The sequence below is a fragment of the Mastigoproctus giganteus genome, chromosome 10 (genome assembly GCF_048544385.1).
Source record: "Mastigoproctus giganteus isolate SK-2022 chromosome 10, ASM4854438v1, whole genome shotgun sequence".
NCBI classification, from domain to species: Eukaryota; Metazoa; Arthropoda; class Arachnida; order Uropygi; family Thelyphonidae; genus Mastigoproctus; species Mastigoproctus giganteus.
In genome coordinates this window covers 186235587-186262416 of record NC_143584.1, presented here as the reverse complement: position 1 = coordinate 186262416, position 26830 = coordinate 186235587, and the positions used below count along the sequence as shown (strand labels likewise).

Here is a 26830-nt window from a genome sequence, read left to right as displayed (position 1 = left end):
TAAAAATATCCACAATCCCAGTGCCATTTGTCGATGATCGTTTTTTATTGTTCTTTGGCAAGTTTGCCCGTTTTTATGGATGAAAAATCCGAGCTTCAGGCAGCAGTAACTCTTCCTATACGCGCATAATCGCACGGTATGGAAAATAGCCCATAAAAATTCTTCCTTTTTATTTCGATTTTTCAGAGTTCGCGGGTATGACAGTTGGTATAATTACTGTCCTCCCAACAATGGAAAAGGCATTGCCCGGCCCCAGTTCGACTCCTGTAAATGACTTTGGTCCTTTTTCACAAAAAGAACCCTTAAAAATTTACTTGAGAGGACGGTAAGAGTTTTTCTCCCGGAAACGCGGGATTTTCATCCAGCAAAAGAGGAAAACTGATAACAGCAGATGCAATTTAGGGGCATAATACACATGGATGAGGTTCTCCGGTAAGCCTACTTGACATTTTTGAAGTCAAAACATCTTCAGCGGCACCTACTAAATTTTTCAGGCTGAAGTAAAACCGATTGTTAACAAATATGCGAGACGGAAATGAGGCTAATGACGTCACATACTAAACTACACTAATGACACCACATCCTAAATGATGCTAACTCAGTTACTGATGTTGATTCGGTAGAGTAAGTAGTGGGCGTGAATCATAAAACGTTACATTTTACATACTGAAGTAAAACCGACTTGTAACGAAAATGCGAGACGCAAATGACGTCACATTCTAAATGACACTAACTCAGTGACTAATGTTGATTCTGTAGATTAGAGTAAGTAGCTGACGTGAGCATAAAACGTCACATTGTCCACACTGAAGTGAAACCGATTGGGAACAAAAAATGCGAGCCGGAAATAATACAAATGACCACATCCTAAATGACGCTAACTCAGTTACTAACGTTGATCCGAAAGAGTAAGCTGCTGGCGTGAATCATAAAACGTTACATTGTTCATACTGAAGTAAAAGCGATTGGTAACGAAAATGCGTTACGCAAATGACGTAAAATTCTAAATGAAACTAACTGAGTCACTAACATTGATTCTGTAGACTAGAGTAAGTAGCTGGCGTGAGCATAAAACGTTACATCGTCCACACTGAAGTGAAACCGATTGGGAACAAAAATGCGAGACGGAAATGACGTCACTTAATAAACGACACTAATGATGTCACATCCTAAATGACTAAGTCAGTCACCAACTTTCATTCGGTAAAGTAGCGGACGTGAGCATGAAACGTTACATCGTTCATACTGAAGTAAAACTGATTGGTAACGAAAATGCGAGAGGGAAATGATGTCACATTCTCAATGGCGTTAACTCAGTCACTAACGTTGATCGGTAGAGTAAGTAGCGAGCGTTAATCATAAAACACTACATCATTCATTAACTTCGGTTCAAAAAATTTAGTAGGTGCCATTTTATTTTGTTTTCACATAAAAAAAAAAAATAAAACATCTCTCGTTCGTACAGGGCACAAACGCTGTTTTTTTTTGTCTCACTTTTCTAAACCAAACCTCAAATTCTTTATTTTAACAATAGATTTTCAATCTCCAAAAGATGCAAATGAAATAACCAAAATTTATAGATATCGTCTGCCTGCGAAGCGTGTCTTTTGTTGTAGGCGGCTACAAAGCGCACACTTTTCTTCATTTATTGATAAAATATAGTTCACTTTACAATAATCGAAATCTCCTGTTGAATACAACCGACTTTGGGCTGGTCATATCTAATTTCTTTTCCTTTCTCCTACAACAAACAAAAAAATGACTTCGATATTTGTTCCGCATATTTTACGTTGCCGAATATTTCACATTTTGTTACGACGTCGAACGCACGTATATCCCGATATATAAAATCACAGACTAGCCCGAATAAAGACGTAAACAAGATCAGATGGTTTCTTGAATCTTCTAACTAGATTTTTCCTCTTGAAGGGTCCAGACATCGAAAACCAAACAAAAAAAAAAAAAAGGTAAACACTGTTAACAGTATCTACACAAGTCTCGTTGTATTCTCTGGAGAACCTTTGATTTAGATCCAAAAAGTCTTTTTCCAGTCATTTCTTTTGTTGACAAGCCCTTCTGTTTCTATAAATTTCTAATGATGTGTTAGGAGTATTGCCTTCTCCTTCTCCTTCTCCTAAAAAAAGAAACAGTTGTACGTCGGAAATCCATTTATTATCTATAACTCAATCTATCAGATCCCCGCTAGATGTAGTTGAAGTTTCTCAGCCATCACAAATCGAAATTCTGTCCAAAAGATAATGCGAAAAAATTTTTACTTTCTGTCATGCGCCATATTTTATGGCATCTTTCAAGGACAAGTAATATAATTCTTGTTTCTTACTTCTATCTTCCATCATGATCTTTTCAAATCATCACAGATACTCTTTTTGGATTTGTATTGACGAATCTGTAAAAGAAAGATGGTCTTAAAAAAAAAAACATCCCAATGAATTAATAAGGTTATGGGAAGTCTCAGAACCTTAAGCTACTGCGCAGGACTGTGACGTCATACCATTTCACCTTCTTTGTTCTGGAAGCCATTTAAATCATAAATGACGAAGAGGTTAATGAAAGTTTTCGTTTGTGGCTAAGTTCCATTCTTAACAAACAAATCCTGTTGTGATGTATGGGCATCCACCAACGCTTTCCTGGCGTTTCTCAGAATAATTAAGAAAATTAATAGTTAGAATTAAGTGCGCAAGATATTATTATTTGTTAAACACTTGCGAGAAAAGAATTACTGCTGTGAAGCGCTAAACGTGGGAAATCTTAGAGAAGGTTGATGTTCCTTGATGCTATGAATGTAGAAAATATATACTGGCCTACCAAAATATTAGAGAACTGGGTAGAAAATATGCGAGCACCAACAATGGTAAAATCTGGCTATATTAGAGAAGTATGATTGCCAGTATCCATGCAGCAGAAGTTATCTTCAGTGGAAAACAGCGGAGGTGACACATGTATCGGTGCAGACTGTATCGCTGGTCTTTCATTAGCGGCTGTCGACTGGAACAACCCATGGAGAATAACAAGAGAGTCAAAAGAACGCCATATTTAATCAAAACCCCAACTGCTTTAAATCTTAAGGCAAAACTGCATAAAATCACGATCATTTAGTACTGGACTAACCATTTGTAGAGGTGTAGTGAACGGCGACAGTGGTCGTAAGAGAAAAGTAAGAAGGAGAAAACGAATTCTGTTTAAAATAGTATCAAAGAAGAACATTCCAATATTTTGATACGGTAGTGTACGTATTATTGGGTTTATTATGGAAACTGCGAATAAATGGATGGAAAATTCTCCGATATTTTAAATCCATCGAGATTACCTCATCAAATAATCTAGGATGGTCACTGTTCTTTTGGACCCTTGATGCATTTTGATGGGGGGGGGTGGAGTTTATTCATTATGGTGTTTTTTAAATTGCGCATTAATCAATCCTTTTGCAGAGAGAGAGAGAAATGGATTCACCAGCAGGCATCCACCGCAAATCATGATTAAAATAAGGCTTTATTCTTTCTTTATGAATCTCATAATGGTCTTTGCAAAGTGGAATTACGTCTATTATGAAGCTGTTGAGAAGGATAATAAATGATTGGACTATTATTCGGCCAATGAGATAATCCCATTAATTTTTATAATGATCCTTCTTATATAGCTTTCAGGAGGTGCTTGTAGGAGCTCGTACATCATGCTGGAAGTCTGTACAGATCGTGGCAAACATCTAATATCCGTAAATTGTTAGTTGAAGGGTACACAATGCGCTAATATCGAAATTGAGGATGCTTTCGTGTATGGCAAGAGTTTGACGTCATGATGGAAAAGATTACGTAGAGAATTCTATGGGCAACTGAAAAAATTGCATTGTATTAATGGAAGCCTGAGTACATTGTGTTGGCAAAAGTATGTAATGTCCCCTTGAAATGAGAACATTTCGGGATGAAAAGCCCGAATTAACTCACGAGGAGAAATACTCTATCGGTTGCTAGACCGAAATCAGTTGATATTAGGCCATAGTGCAAATAACGTTTATGAAATTCCTCTGGGTGGCATAGCCACTGCTCTGCCCAGAAGGCTTAATAACTTCTAAATAATGTTTAAATTTCAAAAATATGATAAGTCTGAAGATATTGTTTGTCGTGACCTTGTGCTTTCTATTTAACCTTTGTTTGCCTTTGATTATTAAGGCCACTAGATGCACTGCAATCGATATATTCCAGGGTCAATGTTTAAGACTTAATATACACTACCTTACCAAAAGCGATGGTTCATTTAGCAAAGGACAAAAAATAAGAAGATAGTAAGCAGAAGGTGTCCCACAGGGCTCTGCTCAAGGCCCCTCAGACTTCAAATCACACATCTAGAGGGCGCTACATTCCCATAGAACGTTTGCATCTCTGCTAGCGAAAAATCCCATCTAGTGCTCCACACAGTGAACATAAAGAGGCGAAACTCCAAACAATACCCACTTTGAGGAAATTACTTTCTTCAACTTTCTTTTCTGTCGCGTGCCATTTCTTTAAGCGAGAAATAAAAGAGGTTAAGAATAATTGTGAGCAGTTTTAATCAAATGGAACTTCCTTTTTATTTTCGCTTATTAAAATTTGCCTCGAAACATAAACAAACTCTTAGAATTATTTCTTCTTACAACAAGAAACACAAAAGCCTTTGTCTGACGCCAGAAATTACTGTTATTAAAGAAAAGAAAAAAAAAAAAAAGAAACAGGTCAAAGAAGAAAAACAAATCTTTTGTCCATTCAAATAGAGCATATTTAAGTCGCGCTCACACAATACAATCATTAAAGACTTTTATACACAACACTCCATAATAAAAAGATCGCAGCCTATTTTACTTTCCATTAAAAGCGAAGTACAACGTTCAAACAACTCCTCCACTTTCTTTCTTTTACGTGTACGCAATGCTAACCACCAAAAAAAGGCAGTTTAACGAGTCAAAACATAGCTCAGTTACCCAACAAGATATCCAAAGACGCAATTTTGGCTTCGAAACAAACTTAGTTTTTAAAAATTTTTCATCCCGCCAATTCTTTCCTAAGCTAACTGATTTTCTCACGTTTATCATCCCCTCATTGACATCCGCCTTCAACACTCTCTACCATTTATAATCAAAGGCAGGTAGGTGTCCGTCTTGGCTGTTCGCGCAGCAGCAGCGCCATCTAGCGGAGCGCCCTCACTGAGCAAATCGTGGCCGACGTCAACAGTCCGCCGGCACATGTACATCCGGTACATAGAGGAGCAGCCAGATCAGCGGAACACACCGTCGTGAGCAGCAGGGACGCCTCTTCCTGATCACGTGTCCAAAAAAGATGCGTTTTCCTAACGGGACACGAAGCCATAAGTGATGCAAAAGATACGATTGTTAACTGAGCAGACGAACAGTTCGATTTAAATCTGTGCTTAAATACGCCGATAGTTTTGTGAACTTTCTTTTGGCAGCTAAACGAGATCTCAGAGGGGGCTGCGCAATACAAAAGAAAACTGGTGCTGTTTGTAACTCTGTCAAAACTGCGTCTAAACTTAACCAAACATGGCCGTGTTTGAAATCTACATCGGTTTGTATGACGTCATCGTTTGTGGCACGTGCCGCCCGGTTTAGGAGAAAGGTAGAGGGAGGTTGGTCTGAGTGGATAATCCAAGCCAAAATGTGTTGCCTACGCCAGCTATTGCAATAAAAACTGAGCTGGAATCACAACAGCAGCAGCAGGTAAGAATTGTACAATCTTATCGTACAATTATCGTACAATCTTATCTTACAATCTTATCGCGTTTGCTTTGGAGAAAGAAACGTTTTAAATTCTAATGGTATTGTTTATGAAGTTGTAGAGAGTAGGCAAATTTCCCTCGCGCGCGCGTGTGTGTGTTAAGTGACCAGGGGGGGCAGGAGGGGCTCGAGTATATTCTAACGTGAGAGGTGGATATTAAATTGATTGTCCTCATGCGTCTACGAATAACCATTTACTCTGACAAGACGTTGTAAGAAATTGCCTCATGCATTTTTAATACCACCTGGATTTCTCCTCATTATACCAATAAAAGTGTCTCAAAGTTTAAATAGTTTCCAACCACGAACTCTTGTACATAATACGTTGCCAAAAAATAGAAAAAAAAAAAATATTAATTCACATACATTTTCTTTCGATAGCCGGATTATCGGGGTTAGCGCAACATGAAAATTCGGTTTAGGGAGATGTGTTCGTCTGATCCTAGACACATTTTAAGCTCCAAGAAATTGAACAGAAGGGATAAGACGTTTCGAGAAGATTTTCCATATCCTTCTTCAGGTGAAAGTGCATAAAATTAAAACAGTATGGTGAAACAGGATTCAAGGTCAGAGGTCATTCGAGGCAAAGTCAAATGCAACATAATGATGCTTAAAACGAAATCGACACACCAGCTGAGTCTTTAACGTACCCCGAACCTGGCAGACGACAGCCAGTAAACGCACTATCGAACAGCGAACACCAGAAGCAATCAATGTGATAATTGGAAGCGGTACCGAGACCAATATTGGAGGCCCAGTAAGTGAAGGATATTGTTGGTTCGATTACTTGTAGTCACAAAGAAGTTACGTAATAGCATACGATGTTTATAGGGCAGTAAAATTTATTAGGGGCGCCAAGGGGCAATGAAAGTTGTGGCAAAATATAGCCATACAATTGTCGTCTGTATTTCTATCTGAAATGTGACACCGCTTTTGCTAAAAAAAATACGATTTTATTGTTTAGAAATACGAAAATACTCTAATTTATATGACGTAATTATTACAAAAGAATCCCCCCCCCCATGTTAACTGAATCAGATTACAGAAAGGTATTAAAGAAAAATAGAGAGAAAGGGTCAAAGACAAAGAAAGATAGATATATTTCTAGAATTAGCAATTGCTAACTCAGTAGTAATGCACGCTTATAGATTAACCCAGTAGTTGTGTACATTTCTAGGTTGCTAACACGTGATGTAAATTTACAGAATCTATTGTTGTTACCACGTGATGTCAATTTACAGATTCTATTGTTGTTAATATGTGATGTCAATTTACAGAATTAATTGTTGCTTACGCGTGATGTAAATTTACAGAATCGATTGTTGTTAGCACGTGATGTAAATTTACAGAATCGATTGTTGTTAACACGTGATGTAAATTTACAGAGTCCATTGTTGCTAACACGTGATGCAAATTTACAAAATCGATTGTTGTTAAATGAATAATAATGTTAGTTTCCATATCGAGTTGTTAAAATAGAATTTTTTAGAAAAAAAAACCAAATTAATTGTTGGCTAGTACCATTAACAATACTTCTGCTATAGCTGCACGAGCTGCTAACAGACGAAAAATGTAGATTTCTACTGGTGCAACAGACTAACAGTGCCCATTTCTACACATGCGTTAACATTATAGAATTCTCTGTACTGTTGTCAAGTAGCACCATAAATATTTTTACTTTGTTAAGTCTAAAGCTATTTTAGAGAGGGAGAGGGAAATAATGAAAGACAGATATAGATAGATAAATAGAAAAAATAGAGAGAGAATGAGAGACGGAAATAGATAGAAAGAGAATAAAAAACATATATATTTCTAGTACACCTTACGCATGTATGTATGTTTATATATACGTTTCTTCTGTTTTTCTTTTTTTCTTTCCTTTTCATTCTCTCCTTTTTCTCTCAATACCCATCTGTCTTTCGTTTTCTACATATACGTATGTAGATAGATAGAAAATAAAAGAAAAAAATAGACAGATATGTGGTGAGAGATAAGGTACGAAAATTGAATCGAGAGAGGAATAGAGAGGAAAGAAAGAGAATATGAAGGAGAAATGAGAAAGCGATAGAGGGGATAAAAAAAAGAGAGAGAGATAGGTAGATAGGTAGACAGACAGAGGAAGAAACCGATATGTATAGAGAAGAATGAAAGAGATAGTAAGAAAAGAGCCAGAAAGAAAAAAAATAGACAGAAAATATAAAATGAAGAGAAAGAAAGACAGGAAATAGAATTTGAAGAGATAGAAGAAGAGAAAATAGAGATAGCGAAAGAGAGAGGAAGAAAGAGAAAGACTAAGAAAGAATGAGAGAGAGAATTAATGAAAGAAAAATGGATGAAGAGGGAGAAAGAGAAAGAAATTCAATTTTCTCTGTTTCAAATACTATATTTAATAGATATCTCCTTTTTCATTTTCTCTCTTTCTCTCTCACTGTCTTTCTTTTTTTCCCAGTTTTCTGTGTATGGACAGGGAAATAAAAGGGAAAAGAGAGAGACATATGCAATAAGAGAAAAAGAGAGAAATTAAAGAAGATGAGTATGGAGAGAAATTTAAAGAGAAAGAGCATTAAAGGAGGAGATAGTTAAACCCAGAGCGAGAAGGAAAGACAAAAAATGAAGAAAACAGGTATACAGAAGTAGTGACAGAAAGAGAAGGAGGAGTAAATGAATGGGAAAGATACGAAGAGAGAGAGAAAAATACACACGCCGATAGAGAAAAATGAAAGAAATATAGAGTAAAGAGAAAGAGAGAGAGATAATAAGAGAAAAAGATAGAAAATAGAGAAAAAGTCATGCGGAGAAGAGGAGCGATATATATATATATATATATATATATTATATATATATAGAGAGAGAGAGAGAGAGAGAGAGAAAGAAATAGGAGGAGAAAGCGATGCAGAGAAGAGAGGAATGATAGAGATGGTGAAAGCGAGAGAGAGAGAGAGAGGGGAGGAAGAGATGATAATAAAAATATAGGAATACAAAGTGATGCGAAGAAGAGGAGCGATATAGAGACAGAGAAAGAGAGAGATATAATAAGAGGAAAGATAGAAAATAGAAAGAGAAAACAGTGATTCAGAGAAGAGCAGTGATATCGACATAGTGTGTGAGAGAGAGAGAGAGAGAGAGAGAGAGAGAGAGAGAGAGAGAGAGAGAGAGAGAGAGGAAACACAGAGAGATAGAAAGAAATTAGATAGAAATCAGGAGAAAATGATGCGGAGAAGAGGGGCGATATATCGTGGAAGAGAGTGAGAGAGAGAGAAAGAGGGTGAGTGAGAGAGTGAGAGACAGATAGAAAGAGGAAAGATAGAAAATAGAGAGGGAAGTGATGCGGAGAAGAAGAGCGATGTTGAGATAGTGAATCAGAAAGAGAAATAGAAAGACAACAGGTACAAAAATAGGAACAGAAAGCGATGTAGAGAAGAGAAGAGAAGCGAGATAGAGATGGTGAAAGAGAGAGAGAGAGAGAGAGAGAGAGAGAGAGAGATGGAGAGATGAAAATGGAAATAGGAATAGAAAGCGATGCGGAGAAGAGGAGGAATATAGAGATAGTGAAAAAGAGTGAGAGAGACAGAAAGTGATGCGGAGAAGAAGAATCATAGATAGATAGATAGACAGAGAAAGACAGATAGAAAGAGGAACGATAGAAAATGGAAAGAGAAATGATGCGGAGAAGAAGAGCGATGTGGAGATAGTGAAACAGAAAGAGACAAAAATGGGAAGAGAAGAGAAGCGAGAGAGAGATAGTGAAAGAAAGAGATAGAGAGATGGAGTTCTGAAAATAGAAAGTGATGCGGAGAAGAGGAGGGATATAGAGATTGTGAGAGAGAGAAAGAGAGGGACGCAGTGATGGCGCGCAAAATGGCTGTGAAAAAAAATCAATTTGCATTGGACGTTAATTAGTCAAGAGAACAGAGCATCGTGGGGTGCTTTTGTTTTGGCCAAGTAGGCGGAAGCGAAGAGAAGAGATTGGCGGCCGCTCTTCATAACCATACTTCATCGGAGTGTCGTTTGCGGGCTGCCATTCTTATAACTGCTATCTGTTGGCAACGACCCATTAGCGGCCGGCCGAATTTAAAACATTCCGAGCAGATCTGTGCACGCAGATAAGATAGCGGCCATTGAGCGCCGCATCCTCCACTCGAACGATAAGGACGCGCATCTCGGCCGCGGCAATTAATCGAAGATGACAAAGAGGTGTGAAAAATTAGGGGAACGCCGCTGCCGCGAACATGGCGTTGTGTTCTTTGTGCGCTTCTCCCATTACACGTCACTCAATTGTGTAAGAAACCGTATCGACTCTATTACGCGGTTCGACGTAATTAGGGGAAACGCTGCTACAGCGTTCCTAACTGCCGCGGTTTATCTGCGCAGTAAATGACTCTCCCGCCACTTTTTCTCTTTTTTCTCTCCCGCTCCCCGAACATTAAAGATATCGTGTAAAAGAGACGTTAAATAACAATGGTCGAACTTGAAATGCACGCGCCTCTATTCGGCCCAATCCGCGGATACAACGGACGCTCAAGTGAGATGGATGTCCTTCCATCCATCCTCCTCCTCATCTTTCCATTGTCTAAACTTATTGTGCAAATGTCTTTTTCATTTATCGACTTTTCCACCCCCCTTGACAAAATGGCGTTGGACTCGTCCACCAGATTCGGTTGAACGAGACAAATACGGCCCATTGATTTATTGTCGTCATAAATTTTGTTATCGGACAGACAAGACGATCGTGGTCGTATCTAACGTTCTTCGAGATCGAAGTATTGAAAATTCGCGCGCTCGAGAGACGCTGGTGGGTCTAAAAATTCCTTTTTGGTTAATCCATAATCTCCAACTTCGATAGTTTCCATATTAATTAATTTCGTGTCTTCGGGGACTACTTTTTGTCATCGCACCAATACCACGTTTGCAGAATTAGGTCTGTACAAAGAGATCAATGCGCAGTTAAGAGAAAAATAACTTTTCTGAGTCATTTTCAGAAAGTGGGACGCCACTTTCAGTCGCAATATCGACGGGTCATTTTTCTCCAGATTCAGATCGAAAACCGACAATGGAACTGCTCACCATCTCCCCCCCTCCCAGAAACACCACGTGACCATCGAATGGCTACATCATCCAAGTTCTGACACTTTTACGTACAAAAGTTTAAGATGTTTATGACTGGGATTGATCGTTAATAACGTAAAGTTAAACAACCACTTCTTTTTCAAAAGATGAATGGTTGCTAAGCAGCAGAGTTATTATCATATCTCTACGATACGATTGGACGCTATTTCGGAACAAAAACGTAGCAGACGATATTACGGTTAACTAAAACCAATAATGATATTTCCAAACGAATAATAATGTAGATTTTTAGTAATCTACAAATTAGCCATTGTGAATTCAATACTCGTGTTCATTTATAAACTGTTAAACGAATAATAATATCAATTTATAGATGGCGCAGTAGTTAACATAGAATTATTTGGATAAATCAAATTATTCTTAACAGACGCCAAAATATTTCAATATATGCAAGCACAGTTAGCAGACGAACGATTTAGATTTCTACAGGTGCAAACAGCAAAAGAATGATGTAGTTTTCTACTGGTGCAAACAGCAGACGATTGATGTAGATTTCTACTGGTGCAAACAGCAGACGAATGATGTATTTTTTCTACTTGGGCAAACAGAAGAATGATGTAGATTTCTACTGGTGAAAACAGCAGACAAATGATGTAGATTTCTACTTGTGCAAACAGCAGACGATTGATGTAGATTTCTACTTGTGCAAACAGCAGACGTTTGATGTATTTTTTCTACTTGGGCAAACAGAAGAATGTAGATTTCTAGTGGTGAAAACAGCAGACAAATGATGTAGATTTCTACTGGCGCAAACAGCAGACGAATGATGTAGATTTCTACTGGTGCACACAGCAGACGAATGATGTATTTTTTCTACTTGGGAAAACAGAAGAATGATGTAGATTTCTACTGGTGAAAACAGCAGACAAATGATGTAGATTTCTACTGGCGCAAACAACAGACGAATGATGTAATTTCTACTGGTGCAAATACAGCAGACGAATGTCATAGTTTCTACAGTACTGCTAGCAGACAAATGATTTGGGTCTCTAATGCAGCGCATACAGTTAGCAGATGAACGGGTAGATTTCTGCAAACACAACAGACGAATGATACAGATTTCTAATGGTGCGAGCACAGTTAGCAAACGAATATGTAGATTACTACCGGTAGAAACACAGCAAAGAGACAAATTATGTATATTTCTACTGCTGTAAGCCCAACTAGCAGACAAATGATGTGGTTTGTACTGGTGCAATAATAGCTAGCAGGCCAATGATGCAGATTTCTACTGGCGCAAGCTAAGCTAGCAGGTGAACGATCTAGGTTTCTGCTGGGCAAGCACAGTTAGCAGACGAATGTGTAGATTTCTACTGGTGTAAGCACAGCTAGCAGACGAATGATGTGGCTTTCTACTGGTGCAAGCGCAGTTAACAGAGGAATAATTAAGTTTTCTAGAAGAAGAAGAAGAAGAACTCTTTATTGCATACAAAACGCACACACTGTACACAATACCCTTCACGGCTACAAGCCAGGGGTCTTTTTCTATTGGTGCAAACACAGCAAACGAATGATGTAGATTTTTAATGGTGCGAGCACAGTTAGCAAACGAATATATTGATTACTACCGGTACAAACACAGCAAACAGACAAATGATGTATATTTCTACTAGTGCAAGCACTACTAATAGACGAATGATGTAGTTTCTACTGCTGTAAGAAAAGATAGCAGACGAATGATGTAGATTTCTACTGGTGGAAGCACAGCTAGCAGACGATAATGCAGATTTTTACTCGCGCAAGCTCAGCTACCAGGTGAATGATCTAGAATTCTGATGGGCAAGCACAGTTAGCAGACAAATGTGTACACTACTACTGGTGCAAGCACAGTTAGCAGACGAATAATGCAGATTTCTACTGGTGCAAGCATAGTTACCAAAGGAATGTGTAAATTTCCACCGCTGCAAGCACAGCAAGCAGACGCTAATGTATATTTCTACTAGTGCAAGCACAACAAGCAGACGAATGATGTAGTTTCTAATGGTGCGAGCACAGTTAGAAAGCGAATGTGTAGATTTCTACTAGTGAAAGCACAGCTAGCAGACGATTAATGCAGATTTCTAGTGGCGCAAGCACAGCTGGCAGGCGAATGATGTTGATTTCTGCTGGGAAAGCACATTTAGCAGATGAATGATGCAATTTGTAGTAGTGCAAGTACAGCAAGTACTGTCCATTTGCACAAACGCTGTAATAATGTTGACCTTTCGTATTGTTGTTAACTAGCACTACACACATTTTGTTTTAAAATTTTTGTTAGAAGATTGAAATCTCTCTTTCTAAATAGAATTTCTGTATAAGCTAACAAAAATAACTGCAATCACGTAGATTATTATACACTCACTGGCCAAAAAATTAGAAACCTTTAATATCTAGTAGGGCCTTTTAGGGCGTCCAAAAATTAGGAACATTAAGCCTCTATATTTCGTGGCATGAATTCTGTTGGTGTCTAAATGAATCCGACTCCAGATTTGAATATTATTCCAATCAGGATATTTGTCGGCTGCTAATTGTGGACGGTAGAAAACCGAAACCGAACTGCCCTTTCCAGCTTATCAAGACACAGACAAGGGGTGTTACCTTCGTCATAATACTGTCCCCTTAGGACAATAAATTCAACCGATGACTACATGAAATATTATGAGGAAAAGAAAAAATTAACTTTTCTGACTACTATGGAGAAAACACATCTCGCTAAGCCTAAATCTGCAATGATCGTCTGCGATAATCTGTTTGTCGTTTGGTTTGGATAATTAGGGGGTTTACATTCTTCTCCCGGCAGACTTACTTTAATTCTTTCGCATTTCTACGTCACGATGTGATTTGGTTTCTGCCGCTATTCCGTGTCTAATCTAAGTCTCCAGCCGAAGGGTGTGGTTGATCTTTTGGTAACAAATTGAATCGGTTAAACTTCACCATAGGCGTGCTGCTTTTTTTTTCCTCCTTCGTTTCTTCACGGTTCTGTTTCTGCTGCAATTGCCGCAGTTACCGAGTATCACGGACGAAATGCTAATACTAATTACACATTACCGTCTGCCCGGCGACCGCTGGCGTTCAGATCTACGGAACCATAAGATTTCTCTAATTTTACCTGGTCGCTTGCTCTCCCTCTCTCTCCGTGCATCGCCCAAGATATGGCGTGAGACGACGCATACGGTATTCGGTCATGCGGAGACTTCTCGGGGAGAAAGTGGAGGCTTTTATATGACACGGTCATCATTCGTAGCTGGGGGGGGGGTTGGGATGATGTATTTAGCGTTAATTATGTTTGACGGCATGCTCTGCGTGGAAGCACATCTTCTGCTGGAGGCTCGGCTCTTTATAACCTCCCATCTATGGCCCGGAGAAAAATGAGGTGACTTATAGTATTTAGGAGGACTTCGCAAGACTGAGCAACGCGCTTATTTTCTTGTAAGAAACCAGTTAACTTACATGGGAAGTCCAACGTCTTAACTGCCACAATCAGTTTTAAGATTGGCCTTTCTTGTTGCAACATCGGGCGTCAATTGGTTTTCCAACAGTGTTTTTCGATGAGATTAACCAGACTCGTACTAGCACGTGCAGTGTCTTATCTTCCAATCCTGCCACTCTTTATCGGTTTCTGGTTATTATTAAAGCTTCTGGCGGTTTTCGTAGAAATATTAGGAGTTGAGAGCCTCCAGAGGAGGGAAGAAGTGTGGATCATTTGTAATTTTGCCATGTTTCAATTAATAGGGATGGATGAGCTTTAAGAGGGATTTATGGACACATTGTCACCAATTGGATCCAGAAAGGACTCGAGCCATCACCTATCGGTGCAGATCTTGGTATTCTAACAATAACGACTCGGTGGAGGCACCACTTCGGGCTGTTTTCAAATCACGTGATATTCAGATAGGGTTTCTAATAATATTGTCAGGTACCGCTGCAAACACAGCAGACGAATGATGTACATTTCTACTGGTGTCAAAACAGCAGACGAATGATGGAGATTTCTGCCATTGCAAGCACAGTTAGCAGACGAATGATGTAGATTTCTACTGGTGCAAACAAGTAGTTAGTTACAAATATAATTATTTAGGTGAAACATTTCTACTGGTGCAAGTAGAGCTAGAAGACGATTGTAGATTTCTACTTTTGCCAACACAGCAGACGATTGTAGATTTCTACTTGTTGCCAACACAGCAGACGAATGTAGATTTCTACTTTTGCCAACACAGCAGACGAATGTAGATTTCTACTTTTGCCAAAACAGCAGCCGATTGTAGATTTCTACTTTTTGCCAACACAGCAGACGAATGTAGATTTCTACTTTTGCAACACAGCAGACAAATGATGTAGTTTCGACTGGTGCCAACACAGCAGACGAAAAATGTAGATTTCTACCATTTCAAGCACAGTTAGCAGAATGATGTAGATTTCTACTCGTTAAAGCACATCTAGCAGACGCATGATGTAGATTTTTACTGATGCGAGCACAGCTAGTAGACAAATGATTTAGATTTCTACTGGTGCAAACAATTAGTTACTTAGTTACAAACATAATTTACAACATTAGTTACAAACATAATTACTTAGGTCAAACATTTTTACTGGTGCCAGTATAGTTAGCAGACGAATGATGTAGATTTCTACTGGTGCCAATACAGTAAACGAAAAATGTAGATTTCTACCAGTGCAAGTACAGTTAGCATACGAATGATGTATTTTTCTACTTTTTTGTCTGCTGGTGCCAACATAGCAGACGAAAAATGTAGATTTCTAACAGTGCAAGTACAGTTAGCAGACGAAAAATGTAGATTTCTACCAGTGCAAGTACAGTTACCATACGAATGATGTATTTTTCTACTGGTGCCAACATAGCAGACGAAAAATGTAGATTTCTAATAGTGCAAGTACAGTTAGCAGACGAATGATGTAGATTTCTACTAGTGCCAACACAGCAGACGAAAAATGTAGATTTCTACCACTGCAAGCACAGTTAGCAGACACATGATGTAGATTTGTAGTGGTGCAAGCACAGTTAACAGACGAGTGATGTTATTTCTACTGTTGCGAGGTCAGCTAGCAGACGAATGCTGTAGATTTCTACTGGTGCAGACAGGTAGTTAGTTACAAGCATATTTTACAAAATTAATTACAAACATAATTACTTAGGTCAAACATTTCTACTGGTGCAAGTACAGTTAGCAGACGAATGATGAAGATTTCTACTGGTGTCAACAGAGTAGACGAAAAATGTAGATTTCTACTCGTGCAAGCACATCTAGCAGACGAATGATGTAGATTTATACTGATGCAAGAAGGTCTAGCAGACAAATGATGCAGATTTCTACTGGTACGGTCACAGCTAGCAGACGAATGACAGATTTTTACTGACTAGTGCAAACAAGTAGTTACTTAGTTACAAACATAATTACTTAGGTTAAATATTTCTACTGTTGCAAGTACAGTTAGCAGACGAATGATGCTGATTTCTACTGGTGGATTTTCTCGTTAATGTGGTCCCAGTAATCCCAACCTCTTTGCCATGATTCATTACGTTCTCTCCTGACTCCTTTATTCAAGCAGCAGTTTCTTCTAGTGTCCGCGCATGTGCAGAAACGAGTGTGGATTAACATTATTTTCAAGTTGTATGCATATTCCTCTGAACAAAATTTACGAGATATCAAAAATTTCGTGGGCTGACTTTGTATCTTGAAACTACTACGGCGTGGTAGCATGTTTCGACTTGTTGCAACATGTTTGGTGACTCATCTGCAGTCGATCTCAGTTGACTTTGGACGCTGCTTTCGCAGAGGGTAGTTCTGCATTGCGATTGGAATTATGGGAAACTGATAGCAGAGATAACAGATAGCAGTCGAATGAAGACGAATGAAGCACAGATAGCAGACGAATGAAGAAGTTTTCTACTGGTGTAAGCCAGCTAGCAGACGAAGAATGTAGATTTTTATTGGTGCAAGCACAGCAGACGAATGATGCAAATTTCTACTGCGTCAAAGCATAGCGAGCAGACGAATGATGTACATTTCTACTGGTGCAAAGCATAGCCAGCAGACGAATGATGTAGATTTCTATTGGTATTAGCCCAGCTAGCGGATGAATGATATGGATGCCATTAGTTCGGTCTCCGAACTTTTCGATCACACCTCGTATTTATTAAGTAATAAAACTCATTGCTTAAAGTGTTCATTGAGGTTCGAACAAATCGAAAACAAATTGCCTTCCAAATAAACTGCCCAACAACTTAAAATGCCTCTTGTCGTAGGGTTCAAAGTGTCTTCCGAACTAATTGGTAATTGGATGTGCCTGGAAAGACAGAAGGTGACAATACAATCAGCAACCGACAACACAGCTCAAGTTGTACGCCTAAGATGATTGAAAGAACCAATTAGTGAAGCGAGATAATTTTATTCATATGCTCAGCACAAGGTAATTGCGAATTTGTTTACGGGGATATTCAATAAGGGTGAAGGGTGTGTGGGTGGGTGGTGAACAAGTTTGGTGATTATTCTGTCAGTTATAATAATCGCCTCACACAGCGGGTCCTGATAATTACCCCAATCTTGTTAGTCTTACGAATGAGTTCTCAAACTTAAATTGCTTGGGAGTAGGAGTCCCCAGTTAGGAGAAAACTAAGACTGACAGAGAATTACAAGATCGCATACGACCTCCAAGGAAGTCGTCTGATGAAGTAAATACTAGGGGGGTTATGTTGGACTCCCCGCTGCCGGGATATACTGTGATTATGCGCTAAATATTATTATATTTCGGCTTAATATCTAGAATATAGAAAGAAGTAAAATATGTAAGATGAAGTAATCATTAAAAATGCTAACCGAACGAACTACTTGTGAAAAGTTTCAGCTATATCAACAATGATTGCATATTTGGCACGTGTGGCTGTTGAGAGTATGTGGGAGGGACGAGAATCGAATTGTTCGATTTCTTTGGCGGAAATGTTGCATTCCCCCCTCCCCACGAAGCTTGGGTTTTTCATCCCGCAAAACAAATGACTCAGTTGCTTTGGTGATTATTAAAAAACCTGAATCTAACGCTAGTTGTATTATAATCAATTAATTTGGAAAATAATATGAATTTTTCCCTGCTTGAATCGTTATTAATAATTAAATAAAAATGTATACACTGGTATTAATAAAAAAAATGCAACTAACGCTTCTTTAAAGAGCTGAAAAAAATTTTTTTTAAGCTCTGTGGTACGCAGAATTTCTTTAAATGGGGAATAATTTTCTTTTTCTTTTTTGCCACTATATCCGGGCTTTCATAAGAAACTTTTTTCTCTCACATCTGCTGTTTCTTTTAAAGATATTTTAATTTCTCCCAAGGTGTAATCCTACCACATGGAAAACGAGGTGCATTTTTCTTTTATAAGCGAGATTGTTCAAACGGTGTTACGTCTGGATGGAATCCTCTAAAGATGATTAAGGTTGGTGACATAGAAGAGAGAGAGAAAGAGACAGAGAGAGAATGCATAAATGAAATAGGGTTGAACGAAACGCACGTGAAGGTTGGTGTCTTAAAGATGTGCACATATCGAGGTTTTAATTCGAGGCTATATTTTCACTGAGACGCATCTTAAATGGAGACGTTCCAATAGAAGGTAGCGAACCGCGAATTGCACTCATCGGTCTCGAGATAAGACGAACTGCTTGAGACGCTACACTGGTTTCTTAAGTCTTCCATTTCTTCGAGATCACTTGTTCCTTTGCAGACAGAAAATGTCCCTAAAATAGATCTATGGATGTGATTTTTTTTCTTAGGGTTATTTGATTACGGTATTTTTAATTTAAGGTATTGGAATCTATAGTGCTTATTGGTACCGTGCATGGGTTGAAGGTTGAGAAGAGGAAAAATGATACTTGTTGACAGCAGACTTCAACTTCTGTAGACTCTAATTTTGAGGAAATACGTATGAAGGAAGGGTGTTCCAGAAAATGGAAGTTGAAGAATAAATGAGGAAGATGAAAAGTTGGATTTCAAAAGGATGTTAACTGATTTGGAAGAGAGAGCGGGAATTATAGAAGCCAATTCAGAAGAACAGTGCCCATGGAAGTATCCATAGAAAAGGAGCAGAATTAGAATGTCTATGGAACAGAGAGTGGATAGGCTCTGTTAGAGAGGAGTCATTAATTAACCTAACGGCCCTCTTCTGAACGGAATCAAGAAGCCTGAGAGGTTTTACGGGCACCACCCCAGATGTGGGAACAATATTCGATGGTAGGGCAGATTTGCGATTTATACAGAGTGAGCAGCTGTTTGGAAGAAAAATAACGCCAAGAGCAAAAGAGAAAACCAAGTTTTTTAGATGCACAGGAAGCAATATTTGTAAAGTGCTTGTGCCAAGAGAGATTAGAAGTCAGGGTAATCCCCAAAAGAGATATATCATTTTGCCTAGAAATCGGAGTGTCACTGAAGATAAGCATAGGAGCAGAAGAATCCTTTTTGCGAGATATAAGAAAAGACTGAGTTTTAGAAGGGTTGAAAACAACTAAGTTGTCTTTGCCCCGCTGGAGAATTACCTGAAGATCGGCATTTAAGGAATTGGTAGCAGATTTTCGAGAAGTTGAAGCTGATTGAGCAGGACAAGGTTTCTCAAAATGGAAAGTTGAATGCAATGTGCTATCATCGGCAAAACTATGGATAGGATTTCCAGTCAATGGAAGAAGGTCATTGATATACAAGAGGAAAAGAGTGGGAGAAAGAACTGAACATTGAGGTACACCGGCATTAGTGGAGACGTTAGAAGAGAGAGAACCATCTACCATCACCCTCAGTGAGCGATCAGAGAGAAAATGGAATAAACAATTATAAAAGGAAAGAACATGCAGCGTGCAAAGTATTATTGAAGGCCAATAGATGCAAAGAAAGACGCACCAGAAACAAGAAGCTTGTCTGTACATCACAAGCCCCTCTTAAGGGCTGTTCCTGCACTGTCAGAAAGTACTGATCCATTAAATTTCACCACACTGTTCAGTTCAACCATCACGAAATTCGTTTCTTCCAATGGTTGAAAACACGTCTACCAAACAGACTTCCTGAATTTCTTAAACTTGAATCTAGGATGCAATGTGCTATCATCGGCAAAACTGTAGATAGGATTTCCACTCAATGAGAAGAAAGTCATTAATATACAAGTCACTAATCATACAGCCAATACGCTTGATCTTTTTCTCACAAACAACCCTTCTAAGTACAGGGTCGAAGTGAGAGGTCCTTTAGGTACTTCAGATCACAACTTGGTGATTGTATCTTCTCCAATGGAACCTTTATCTCATGGCTATTCCCAGCCTCGTGTTCTGTGGCATTACAAGGATGCGAAATGGGATGACCTGCGAGACTTCTTTTCTTCTTTTCCTTGGTCGGATTACTGTTTCAAAACTTCTGATGTCAACGTTTGCTCAGATCGTGTCAGTGAAATTATTCTTGCAGGAATGGAATCCTTTATCCCACACTCCACTTTAAAATATCGTCCTTTAAATAAACCTTGGTTTTCCATTAAATGTGCTAAGGCTGTTCAAGAGATGAATGCTGCATATCGTAATTGGCTTGTTTCTAATTCTTCAGTTTCATTTTCTGCCTACGCCAAAGCTCGCAACAATTGTAAAGCAGTTATTAATCAGTCCAAACTAGAGTTTGAACAAGCTAAGAGTAGAAAACTTGCTTCTTGCCCTAATGGTAGCCGAGCATTCTGGTCTCTTGCCAAAGCTATTGGCCGCAACTTTTGCTCATCTCTGCTCCCACCTCTGTATAAACCAGATGGTTCCGTTGTCACTTCAGCCAAGGATAAAGCTGACCTGCTACCATCCCATTTTTCTTCCAGCTCATGTATTAATGATCTTGGTAAAACACCTCCCACCATTCCTAACACGGTCCATTCAATGCCTCCTGTGGTCTTCCGTCAAAAGGATATCAGAAGGATTTTGATGAACCTTGATGCTAAGAAAGCTCCAGGTCCTGATGGTATTTCTCCGCTTGTTCTTAAAATCTGAGCTCCTGAACTTACTCCTATTCTTTGCCGCCTTTTTTCACTTTCTTATTCCAAAGGTGTTTTTCCTTCTGCTTAGAAATTTGCTCATATCCAGCCAGTTCCTAAAAAGGGTGACAAATCCCTCCCATCCAATTATCGCCCCATTGCAATTACTTCTACTCTTTCTAAAGTAATGGAGAAATCAATTAACCGCCAACTCTTAAACTACCTAGAAACCTAATTAATGATTCATCTCTCACAGAGACTCTCCACTAGCTGTCTCATAGACGCACTGTTTCTGCTGCATGCCTCTTCTACAGATACTTCCATGGGCACTGTTCTTCTGAATTGGCTTCTATAATTCCCGCTCTCTCTTTCAAAACAGTCCGAACACGTGCCGCCACCAGCCAACATCCATTTACTGTCCAACTTCAAACCCACAGAACCAACTTTTCATCTTCCTCATTTATTCATTCAACTGCCGTTTTCTGGAACAACCTTCCTTCATACGTATTTCCTGAAAATTACAGTCTACAGAAGTTCAAGTCCAATATCAACAAATATCTTCTTTCATCTTCTCAACCTCCAACCCAAGCACGGTACTAAGTACTATAGGTTCTAATACCTCTCGTGTTTGGGGTTCTCATAAAAAAAAAAAAGAGAAAAGAGTGGGGGAAAGAACGGAACCTTGGGGGACACCAGCATTAGTGGAGAAGTTATAGAAGAAGCAGCATTAAGGGAGAAATCAGTTTTCCTCCAAACTGTGAGTTTAGGTTTCATTGCTTCTGTGTCCCACAGCAGATGAGTCGTTTGGACTCTTCCAAGATATTTAATGTCTTTGTTCAGAAACAGAAGACACAACACAAGACAGTATACCTCACCACCTGATTAAATTGTGCAATAACCCTCATGTGTGGTTATGAGGTTCCACTCCTCATTTACGCTGTTCAAAATTTCGCTTTATTTTTATTTGTAATGGCAGTGCACTATGACTTGAGATGTCACTTGAGAAAACTGCTCAGCAATTATTAAAAATGAAATTGTTCCATCTGACGCCTCCAAAATCTGTCCATCTAAAAACTTAAAACAAACAAACAAAATCATGGCAGCATTATAAACAGATCGGGCCTAAATAGTGTGGTCTGTAAAATCTTCTGAAAAATGAACCAACTTGTGGTTTTTATCCTCAACGACTTTACCACGCATTATAAACAGAAGAAGGATTTAGGAACGAAATGAAAAATGACAAAAATGTCACCCATTAAGAAAACAAGTCATCTTAGATGGATTTGAACTTCCCACTAACTGCAGGTGATTACTTCCGATAGAAAACGTCGAGATGCCTTCTTGGATTCGTATTCGGAGATCTCAGAAAATAGTCCTTCATTTCCAGTGCCTTAAAAACGCCAAGGAACGTTGTCATTTATAGTTTACAACTGTAAGCCACTCTTTCTTTCCCTGTAATGGCAACACATTTCCAACTAAAAAGTTCCTAACAACCAGTCTCGTATTACTTTAATACCTTACGTGGTGGTCATTTAAAAGAACCTCTACAATACCGTCAAGTTACTCCATAAACACAAAGATTCTTCTACAAGATTCCATTGTTGGCAACCCGTTGCCAGGAGACAGCTACATTAGTCACATTTCTGACTTTGATCGCTTAGCAACGCACGCGACTTATTTTATCTTTTTTTTTTTTTTCTTCTTCTTTCCCCTTTTCTTTTTGGTTGGTGAAAGTGGTTGGGATCTACAAGTTGGACGTTGGAGGCTTAGCGAATTTCAGTGAGAAAACTGTGGACAAGCCCGGAGAAGGTTTTAAAAATTACTTCTAATCAAAACGTGTAATGATTTCGAACACGCACGCGCTAATTTCTAATATTAAGAATAGTTGTTGTTTTAAAAGATATTGTACAATATTTTCTACAACTTCAAGAAAAGAAGAAGTTCAAGTAAGAGGCACTTTGGCGCTGTTAGTATATACTTTGCCACGCTACTCCCAACTGAATAATTGATAAGAATCGTGTAGTAGAACAACAATAACCATTTCAGTATTGTTACGTCTGTTTTGTATTGTTTAAAGCCCGTTTTACACAATCATATTTTTATAAATATTTTCAAAACTAAGATGAGAGTAGGAGTGCGTTATTGATTGAGAAGAGTATAATGAACACTGTATAGAGAAATACAGAGAGCCAGTAAGTCAGATTGTGGTAGATTATAGTAGAGGGAAGGGGTTGCTGGTTCTTGGTGTAGGGTTTTAAACGCATTAGCAACTTAGGCCATATTCCGGCGTATATAATATGTCTATAAATTTCGTCTGTTCTGTGGTCGATTTGCTCTCTGCTGGAAGAAAAACCCGACTTTCCGGGAGGGAAAACCATGTTATCGTAACCTGAGACCGACTAACTCAGCCACATTGTGAAATACCCATGAAATTCCAGGCGTCATTGAATGGATTCGAACTCGGGTCTTTTCCAACAGGTGGGGAGGACGGTGGTTATACCAACTGTGCTACCCACGAGGGTAAAGGAAGAGGTTGAACCACATTGGTCCATTTGATATCGATGGTTTAACTGTTGATGATCCTACCCAGGTTGCTGACAAACTGAATACGTATTTTGTATCTGCATTCGCAAATGAGGAATTCTTAGTCAAGGGGATGCTTGAAATCTATCTAGGTCACTCCTTTGAAGAAGCTCTGCTTGGTAGTCATCATTAACTACTCTACCAATCTTCACATCATACATCGTGTTACTTTTTTAACAGAGATGTGCAAGTGGTTCTCAATTAACAAAGGGAGATCAAAGGGAGATGTGGGTAATTACTGACCTGTTAGCTTAACTTTTGTTCTGGAGAAAATGATGGAGTTTAACCAAGATTAGCGGCCTCCGTAGCCGAGTGGTCAGGAGCATGAGGGTAGTAGCACACGATCTTTGAGTAGACCGGGGGGTTCAAGCCCCTGACTGCTAAATATAGTCGATCTGCCAACCCGCACTGGACCAGCGTGGCAGATTATGGTCCATTTCCCTCAACGTGAATCGCGAGGAGGCTTTCGTCCTGCAGTAGATTGATAATGGCTGCAGTTTGCCTCTTTTTTTTAACAAAGATTTAGCAAGAAACAAAGATTTTCTTTCTTTGTCAATAGAAATCTAGTAAACGAATCCCGCATATATCCAGTTTAGCTTGGTCAATTTATGTTTGGAAAACTTTTATAAGAAAAATGCGATTCAACCCGTATTATCCTTTAACTGTTTTATACGGTCCAATCTTTCTCTTCCCATCAATTTAGATACTTTTGCCTGCGGGCATAGTTAACGTTTTCAATAACTGAATATATTATGTTTTTGATGGCCATATGCTCCCAGACATGTTCTGTAACAGTTGTTAGCATGCATCTCATGGGATACATACGAGGAGAAAGATGGAATGGTACTTCACTAAAAAGAAATATATGCTCAAATTGCATGGACAGATTGGTTCACCAATGAGCTGGTCCTTAAGAGGGCAAGGACCACAAGAACACTGCTGACTACAATTGCAAGGAGGAAGACTGCCTCATAAGAGGCCCTCAATATGACCTGCAGAGATTAATCCTGCAAGGGAAGATTAAGGGCAAAATAAAAGGAAGACAAAGGAAGAAGTGGTTTGATAATATCAAAGAGTAGACTCAGGGTGTCTTTCGACACAAGAACTATTTCACAAAGCAAGGGATAGAGCTGGCTGGAACGTTGGTCTCCAACGTTCAAGATGAACACTGAACTTGAAGGAGATGCTTTGCAACGTTTTATATTTTCCACAGTTAATTCCAACTACCAACGTGACACATCCTCTGTAGTCCAATATATGTACAGTTCGTTGTGACCAATCTAGTTGTGGTCTTTTGCCATTGAAATTGCTTCTGTAACTCCTCGTTAAATAGTTAAGTCTCTCAGATGGCTGCCATCTGGTCCATTGTTTACAGTAGTACTCAAATAAATATCGTATTGCAGACAGTGGCATGCGCAGTGAGCATTCCAAGAAAGGTGACGTAATCATTTTTTCTTCTATTGATTTCTGTAAAGAGGTAAAGCTGTAAGTCACCACCATAAACAAGTTAGTTTCTTCCATCGAGCAAAACTTGTTATCAACCAGTGACAAAATACCCGCTGAAGGTAGTACGGACACCCGAAAAACGTCAAGTTACTTTACGAACATACTGAATAACCATTCATTATACCATCCCCACCCCTCATGTCCTCTCCTCCCCCTACCATCTTACTCTTCTCCCTTAACTCCCGATGTCTTTTCAAGTTCGGGTGGGGGGTGGTGGGAGGAAATAGAATGATTTAATGGCCCAGATATTCCGTCCAAACATTCCTGTTGGTTCACGTATCCTCAGGGGACGCCGTCCTATGATATCTTTGTTGGTCCGCGTTTGATTTCCCGAGCGAAGCTGGCTTCCACCCTGGGGCTGTTTCTACACGAAGCTCATAATGACGTATCGCTTGGTTTCCTATTTCGTTGCCAGCCTGCAACATTTGATGGGGAAAACAGTTTTTTTTCTTCCTCTTCATCTTCTCTCGCTTGTTCCTTTTCTTAGGCTTCGCTCATAGAATGTGGGTGCCGTGTATTCCTCGAGACACTCCATTTCCCCCAAGTATCACCTGCGGGAAGATTATTGTGTCGTCATCGGCGGACGCCGGATAATAGGGAAGATAAGGCAATTTTGCCGTGTCGCAGTACGAAAACAAACTATCTCAAGTCGCAGCTGATATGTTAGCAAGCAGCTTGCTTAAGTTATGTTGCGTGTACAAAGCCAGACGAATACGTGCCACCAACTGCTGATAGATATTGTGCGTTTTCGGACCGGCGCGCGCTATTGCTTTCGGTTTGTTTGTGCAATGCTCTGAATTTCGGTACAATGTTTATCACAGTGTTTACCATCATCTTAATTGCTATTGACGTCAATGGCTTTTCAGTTCTGTCCAACCCCCTCCTCGTCGACTCCTGTTTGCAGTGACCAATATCGATTATAGATTTTGCATGGCCGTAATTCGGTCGAGTTGGACTTTAATAAAGGAAGAAAGGGACGCTACTTTGTATAGAGTTGTGTTTAAAGATGACCATTGGACCATTTCTATTTATTGGTCATAACCAGAGCATGATTGCAAACATTATGATACAAGCGACGCCTTAGTTAGTGGGGCTTCGAGTGTTCAAAGTCATATTTGGATATTAGTATTAGTACGAGCCATAGGGTGCAAGGGATCGATAGCCTTTTGCTGCTCCAGCAAAGTAGAGAAGAAAATACAAATTATGAGTTACTCGCTGGGTAAAAGAAAACTTCCTAGAGTCTAATCTAAACATCTTCCTCTGTAATTTGAATTTATGGTCCCTGCTTCTAGAATAATTTATAACCGTGAAAATTCCTTCCTCATTCATTTTAATAGTCCCTCTCAGAGCCTTAAAAACCTCCTCTAAGGTGACTGGTTGCCTAGCTCAGTAACCGACATAATTGGAGTCTTTCCTTTTGCAATCGCTCTTTTGCCAATCTCACCATTTGAGTTGCCCTTCAAGAACCCTTTGAACCCATTCAAGAAGCTCAATGAATTTTTTCAGACGAGATCTCCATACTTGAACGCACTGTTCCAAATGCGGTCTTACAATTGAAATTCATACTACTCGTATCGTAACTCCTAGATCCCTTCTTCTTCTTCTGTTTTTAATTCAGCCCCACATAGTGTATAAGTTATTTTGGGGTTGCCGTTCCCCAAGTGCATTTTGCTGCATTAAAATATACCTATAATTTTCGGACTATTCTTGATGTCTGTTCAAGCCATCTTGAAGGAGGCTGCTTGACACCGATCATTAAAGACTCTCCCAATTTTTACATCGTCTACAAATTTTGACATCACGCCCTTTATCCCTTTGTCCATGTCGTTTATGAAAATAAGAAACAACATTGGTCCAAGAAC

At 39.1% G+C, this 26830-nt stretch overlaps 1 protein-coding gene across 2 annotated transcripts in view; it reads left to right on the top strand.

Annotated features, from left to right (window-relative positions):
- The first annotated feature begins 5259 nt into the window (after positions 1–5259).
- LOC150079640 (delta-sarcoglycan-like) overlaps positions 5260–26830 on the top strand; it is a 64142-nt gene continuing 42571 nt past the window's right edge. For both annotated transcript variants that reach the window (XM_090382442.1, XM_090382444.1), the window contains exon 1: positions 5260–5725. The gene's annotated coding sequence lies outside the window, so the exon portion shown is untranslated. The remainder of the gene's footprint in view (positions 5726–26830) is intronic.